This window comes from Salvelinus sp. IW2-2015, unplaced genomic scaffold (genome assembly GCF_002910315.2).
Source record: "Salvelinus sp. IW2-2015 unplaced genomic scaffold, ASM291031v2 Un_scaffold1023, whole genome shotgun sequence".
NCBI classification, from domain to species: domain Eukaryota; kingdom Metazoa; phylum Chordata; class Actinopteri; order Salmoniformes; family Salmonidae; genus Salvelinus; species Salvelinus sp. IW2-2015.
This window is the reverse complement of record NW_019942691.1, coordinates 111,256-119,327: the sequence shown is the minus strand read 5'-3', so window position 1 is coordinate 119,327 and position 8,072 is coordinate 111,256.

Genomic DNA, 8,072 nt, shown 5'->3' with positions numbered 1-8,072 from the left:
ATGGATTACATGGTAATGGATCAGGTCTTGATGGATACATGGTAATGGACAGGTTCTTGATGGATACATGGTAATGGACAGGTTCTTGTGGATACATGGTAATGGACAGGTTCTTGATGGATACATGGTAATGGGCAGGTTCTTGATGGATACATGGTAATTGGACAGGTTCTTGATGGATACATGGTAATGGACAGGTCTTGATGGATACATGGTAATGGGCAGGTTATTGATGGATACATGGTAATGGACAGGTTTTGATGGATACATGGTAATGGACAGGTTATTGATGGATACATGGTAATGGACAGGTTCTTGATGGATACATGGTAATGGACAGGTTCTTGCATAATGTCCATGCTTTAATTTGTAATGTCTAATAAGGATGCGTTGATTGGATAAGTGCAAAAAGTGCTGTCTAGGTAAACCTGTTTAAACTTCAAAATTCATTTTTATAACATGGTGTGTTAACATAACATCTCATTACACCCAAACTAACAATTGTAAAATAACAAAATATATGCTAACATTACTACTTGCAAGATTAGGCTAATTAATCATTAGAATATTCTTAGCTAAGTTTTAAATCATATATTTTGGAAAAAAAGATAGGTTTAAACCAAATACTAATTAGAAGCATGGATAGCCTTCCGGAGACACCTGAAACCCACCTCTTTAAGGAATACCTAGGATAGGATAGTAATCCTTCTCACCCCCCCCCCTTAAAAGATTTAGATGCACTATTGTAAAGTGGCTGTTCCACTGGATGTCATAAGGTGAATGCACCAATTTGTAAGTCGCTCTGGATAAGAGCGTCTGCTAAATGACTTAAATGTAAATGTAAATGATAGCAAATGTTTTCCTTTGTCTATTATGCAGGTTATCAAACTATTTCCAAACTAGCCAACAAGCAGCTTTTATCAGGACATGTGCATTTGCGCTATCTAGCACCATGCTAACTAAACCCATTGAACTTAAACAGCACATGAGGCCATGTGTCCTAACGGTTCTAACTAACACTATGCTAGCTAACACCATGCTAGATAGCAGTATGCTAGCTAACAGCATACTAGTAAATGCCACAACATACCTGGAGAATTTACTTAGCTACACATGCCTATATCTGATGTTTGGCTAGCTAGTCACTGATACAACCACAATAGTAAAATAAACTGATAACAGCTCATTCACCCCAATCTAACAGTAATTATAACTACAAGTATAGGTACAGTTGGCTTTGTAGCTAGCTACTGTTATCAGGTTATCAACAAATGACAAGTTAGTCAGCATGTCTGCAATTTGGCTTCATGTGTGCTGCTGGCTAGAGCGGTCCTATTTAACAGCATGATAACAGCAAGCCTAACTACAATTTTACTCAAATAAATTGTGCTAGTATGACAAGGCTTAAGTAAATAAAAAAACATGTTCGATTCTAAACATTATACACTTTTGTTTAAGAATTAATTGATTACTATAATTACAAGGAGCAAGTGCTAAACCAAATTAAGTTTGATCTATATCCCCTATCAATGGCAAACAAGGCACAAACTCTACACAAATATCGCACAATGGGACAGGTGATCTGATGCATTCCGAATGTTTTTTTGTAGTTAATCTTTTTATAACCAACTGCAACATTACACATATTACTTTCACTACATTGGCCTCACAAAACACGAATTGCTAGATGGCCTGCCATGAAAGCTTAGGCCCAATATTAGGATCACTAATACATGTGAATGCATAGTGAAATAGTATATGTAAATCATTCTCCTACAGTTTAGTCAGTTACCAGACGCTCTTATCCAGAGCGACTTACAGTTAGTCTTACAGGAATAAGCAATAGGCCTACTTGCTAAGCAAGCAGCTTGGCATAGTTACACATGACCTTCATCGCAGTAAAACCTGTAACCCTCAGCTAACACAATATGAACCCATAGCCCATACAATTGACACAGCTCACGCTATGCGGCTCCATTTCTTTAACATTTGCTGCACTGGTGTCAGAAATTAAAAATTAGATATTGCATGTGACCTTTTCCCTCACAACAAAACAAAATGTATTGGCTGCATAAAAACGGGGAAGTCACTCAGCAAAGTTGCACCAATCAAATTCCATTTAAAAACAACCGATCAACAAAATGACAATTGTGACAATTGTTAGCACCTCATAAGGATTCTTACTTATGAAAAAAGGAGCTGTATTGTGGCCTACCATGGCTCCTTAACTGGGGTATAAAAATAGCTAACAGTCATGGAATATGCATTTTTCATCAATCACAATGTGGAAAAGCAAAAACACTCACAAAAAAAAAAAATGGTTTCCACTATTAAACAATAGGTACACTATAAGGGCAATAATGAATAAGTTCAAACCAGACTCAAACCCACACAACAGTACATGTGCACTGGAGGCAGTTGCACAGACCACTGATTTGACTTAAATGTTAAATTAAAACACATAGGTCTCAGCCAATTAACTTAATTTTGTAAGTTAAGTTAATGTACAGATTTGTAGTTATCCTGACTTGACATTTAAAGTCAAGAAAACTGTTGTATTCATTTAGTTAATTGACTTGTTGATAGCTGATTTGAAAGTTGAGGGAACACATCATTCATAGCTGATTCAACTTGATTTTATAAGTTAAGACAATGTAATGACTTGTAGTTAATATAACATGTCATTTTTTGTCAACACAGCTAGGATCTTGTTTTAGTTTTTTGACTTATTAGTTCTGATTTGAAAGCTGACTGAACAAATTGTTTCTTAGATTATTCAAATTGATTTTGTAAGTTAGGACAGTGTAATTAATTGTAGTTATCAAAACTTGAAATGTTTAGTAAACACAACTGTTATCTTGGTGTTGTTGATTTGACTTCTTGGTTCTGAAATTGAAAGTTAAAATAACACATAGGTCTTAGCTGATTTATCTAATTTTGTAAGTAAAGTTTCACGTCAAGATTTGTAGTTATCCTAACTTGACATTTAAAGTCCAAACAAATGTTGTCTTTATTTAGTTCATTTGAAGTATTGAATCTTATTTGAAAGTTGAGAAGAGATAGTTCATAGCTGATTCAACTTGATTTTGTAAGTTAAGACAATGTAATGACTTGTAGTTAATATAACATGTCATTTTTTGTCAACAACTGGATCTTGTTTAAGTTTATTTGACTTATTAGGTCTGATTTGAAAGTTGACTGAGAAATTGTTCTTTGCTAACTGAACTTGAGTTTTTATGTTTACAGCTTTTATTGAGTTGAAGTCAACTTAACTTAACTTAAACATGATTTCAAATGAATCAAGAACCTGTCCATTACCATGTATCCATCAAGACCTGTCCATCAGAAATAGCACTCAAGAAGCATTTGACTCAACACCGAAGAAATGTTCATGAAACAGTTACTGCTTGTACAAAATGTGACCTCTGTAATTTTTCTGAGCCCTGTAATGTTAAGCAGTACTTTTCTCATTTGAGAAGTCATTTCAACAATAAGGATTATATGCAAGGAGAGAGTCAGAAAATACGTCCTGACTGGGTAACTGTTGATGCCTCAATGATGACTACTTTCTCYTTAAGGAGATTGTGGAAGATGAGCCCCTTGTGATTGACATAGAATTTAGATGGCCAGCGCTGTTCAAACAGATAAYTGCTTATTTAAAATCTGCAAAAGGTCCAATAAGATTTGCTGTGATTGTTGAAATTAATAATATACAGTTTCTCATACCTCAAGAGCATGTCTCCCTTCAGATCTTTGTGCATTTTGAGTTGGTGATTTGAGGACACAAGGAACTACATAAGTTATTAATGTAATGCGCTTTCCAAAAATCTATTCCTTTTATCTGTAGTGCTCTTAGGCTGCGTGTAAAAATCATAACTCTTGACTATTTATAGGTCACACAAATGCAGGGCTCTATAGAGTGTAAGCCTTTCACTCACATTTTCTGAAGTCAATTATGGCTATAAACCATTGTTGTTTTCAAAGAATTTCTGTCATTTAGTTTCATAGRTTGACTCTGAATCCCTTAACTTTATTCAACATTGAGTGCAGAGGCAGTCACAGGCTGTCATAGATACATTTTAAATTATCCCTACTGAGACTTAGCTAGTTTTCATGATTCCTAGCTATGTATATTTTAATCACATGCTTCCGTGTTTTTCAGTGTTAGTTTCAGTTTAAACTGCAAAATCAAGATATATTTCCCCCAAATAAGTATAAGTACTGTAGCTCCATTTCCATGGTAACCCTTTGGTCTGAAAGTGGCAGCGGATCATTTTAATCACTTTCCTACATTAAATGCTTACGTTTTTTTAACAAGTGTTTTTTGTTGTTGTTTTGTAGCAAAGTAATTGTCTATTTTGCTTGATGGCCTTAGTGCCCTGGCTGATTGTTTTGGTGCGCTGGCAGATTAGGCWCCCCCTTGTCCCTAAAATTCCTTCCCTGGTATGTTATGCTTTTCAAACAGGTTGCTCTGGAGTTCATGAGACTGGTGTCTGTGGACCTCAAGAAGACATTTTATGAAGGCCTGGACAGTCATCTTTCTAAGCTCCTTGAATTCAACCGGGCCAAGAGTGGTGGAGGGATGGAGCTAAAACACCTTAAGGACAGTCTTGACAAAGACGTATGTTCCATTATATTGACATTAAAGTCTTCTGTACAGTTATTACCTACGTTATGGTGTATTGATAATTGCTACTTTTTTAAATACACATCAATATTGGGGATGAGACCTTATTGTTGACAACCACATTAACAATGTCGTTAAACAGTCAATTGTGCTTTTGTTGTTAGAGTTCCAATCATAGGAAGAGTGTGCTGTGCTCCGAGCCTTGCCAGACTTCCTGCGAGAAGACCCTACCATTTTTTTGAAGACGTGAGGTATACAACCCTACAACATAACTTTATGCTTTCTCCCAGGAGTGAAATGTCCTATGAATCATGATGCATTGTAACGTTCAATGGAGTGAAGTTGAATGTCGCCATCTGAAGTGATTATAACACACAAGCTAAATCAAATGTGAACCAACTACAGTATATAAGGACGTCTCTTTTAGCAATGTTTTAGTTGTTTTACTTTTACTCAGCCTTTCTCCCTTGCTATTCATTCAGTTGAGAATAGTGATTTAAAAAAACAACTTGCAGACTTCTTTACYTGTTGCTGTGTGTTTTGTTGCTAACCTTACTTTGCTACCTGACAACTTTACGGTTTTTACCCAATTAATTACCMTTTATATTTTTAGTTTTTCCCTCACTCAACTTTTTTTCATTCAACTTTTTCACTCCGGACGCATTATCTGGACATGGTTCGTCAGGACTTCCAACAGCCGAAGCTAAGTAGTAACATTAACATGATGCCTTCTAATTGCAGTCGCTGTACTCATAATATACAGGAGAACGATCGCCTTACGGCGAGGATAGCTGTGCTGCAAGCCCAGCTTCAGACGCAATCGTTAGGCAAGGGTAATTTCAGTGTAGGAAAGGATGAAACAGCGTCTGTGCCACCAGTAAGTACAGATACTAACGTTAGTACAAATCCCCTCGCACAGTCCCCGCAGCCGGACAACTTTCTCATGGCTTCTGGAGGGAAATGCTGTAGGAATGCTCAACCGGTGTCGCTCATTCAGCCGACACAAACTTTCAACCGGTTTTCCCCATTAAGCAGCGAGTSGGAGCCTGAGGCCGAGCCTTCTCTGGTCTCTACTCCTCCCGTTACGGGGTCTGAGACGCCGAAGCTTCCCACCATTAGCTCTGACAAATTGAAAACCCTAGTCATTGGCGACTCCATAACCCGCAGTATTAGACTTAAAACCCGGGTGGCGCAGTGGTCTAGGGCACTGCATCGCAGTGCGCCACCAGAGTCTCTGGGTTCGCGCCCAGGCTCTGTCACAGCCGGCCGCGACCGGGAGGTCCGTGGGGCGACGCACAATTGGCCTAGCGTCGTCCGGGATTGGGAGGGTTTGGCCYGTAGGGATATCCTTGTCTCATCGCGCTCCAGCGACTCCTGTGGCGGGCCGGGCGCAGTGCGCTAACCAAGGGGGCCAGGTGCACGGTGTTTCCTCCGACACATTGGTGCGGCTGGCTTCCGGGTTGGAGGCGCGCTGTGTTAAGAAGCAGTGCGGCTTGGTTGGGTTGTGCTTCGGAGGACGCGTGGCTTTCGACCTTCGTCTCTCCCGAGCCCGTACGTGAGTTGTAGCGATGAGACAATATAYTAATTACTAGCGATTGGATACCACGAAAATTGGGGAGAAAAGGGGATACCATTTTTTTTAAAGAAAACYAATCATCCAGCGATCATACACTGTTTACCAGGGGGCAGGGCTACCGACGTTAAGGCTAATCTGAAGATGGTGCTGGCTAAAGCTAAAACTGGCGAGTGTAGAGAGTATAGAGATATTGTTATCCACGTCGGCACCAACGATGTTAGGATGAAACAGTCAGAGGTCACCAAGCGCAACATAGCTTCAGCATGTAAATCAGCTAGAAAGATGTGTCGGCATTGAGTAATTGTCTCTGGCTCCCTCCCAGTTAGGGGGAGTGATGAGCTCTACAGCAGTCTCACAACTCAATCGCTGGTTGAAAACTGTTTTCTGCCCCTCCCAAAATATAGAATTTGTAGATAATTGGCCCTCTTTCTGGGACTCACCCACAAACAGGACCAAGCCTGGCCTGTTGAGGAGTGAGACTCCATCCCAGCTGGAGGGGTGCTCTCATCTTATCTACGAACATAGACAGGGCTCTAACTCCTCTAGCTCCACAATGAAATAGAGTGCAGGCCAGGCAGCAGGCTGTCAGCCAGCCTGCCAGTTTAGTGGAGTCTGCCACTAGCACCGTCAGTGTAGTCAGCTCAGCTATCCCCATTGAGACCGTGTCTGTGCCTCGACCTGGGTTGGGCAAAACTAAACATGGCGGTGTTCGCTTTAGCAATCTCACTAGAATAAAGACCTCCTCCATTCCTGCCATTATTGAAAGAGATCGTGATACTTCACATCTCAAAATAGGGCTACTTAATGTTAGATCCCTCACTTCAAAGGCAGTAATAGTCAATGAACTAATCACTGATCATAATCTTGATGTGATTGGCCTGACTGAAACATGGCTTAAGCCTGYTGAATTTACTGTGTTAAATGAGGCCTCACCTCCTGGTTACACTAGTGACCATATCCCCCGTGCAGCCCGCAAAGGCGGAGGTGTTGCTAACATTTACGATAGCAAATTTCAATTTACAAAAAAATTTCACACACAATTTCAATTTACAAAAACAAAACGACGTTTTCGTCTTTTGAGCTTCTAGTCATGAAATCTATGTAGCCTACTCAATCACTTTTTATAGCTACTGTTTACAGGCCTCCTGGGCCATATACAGCAGCATTCCTCACTGAGTTCTCTGAAGTCCTATCGGACCTTGTAGTCATAGCAGATAAATTCAAATTTTGTGATTCAATATCACATGAAAGTACAGACCAACTCCAAAAGGCTTTCGGAGCCATCATCGAACTAGTGGGTTTCTGTCAACATTGTCTCTGGACGTACTCACTGTACAGTCATACTCTGGACCTATTTTGTCCCATGGAATAAAATGTGTGGAACTTAATGTTTTCTCATAATCCTGGACTATCGGACCACCATTTTCTATTTACGTTTGCAATCGCCAACATAATTCTTGCCTCACGACTCTCATATCCAAGGAGCATCAAAAGTGTCCTATTAAATTCTCAACAAGCCCAAAGTTCCTCCTCGCATCCTTCCGACTCTTCTGCCTACCTAGGACGCAGACGACAAAATCAGTGTAACCATTAACTGGGAACTCAATTTAACCTGCTTCGCAATACCTAGATGCAAGTGTGCACCCCTAAAACTAAAAACTTTGTTCATCAAGACTAGTCCCAGGTAATAAAACAATAATCACGAACTGAAGCAAGCTTCCGAGAAACATTGGAAGGAAATGGCACCACACAAACTGGAAGTCTTCCGACTAGCTTGGAAAGACAGCCGTGCAAGAAAGAGCCTCACTGCTGCCTCAATCCTATTTTTCCAACTTAAATGAGGAAAATAAGAACAATCCCCCAGAAATT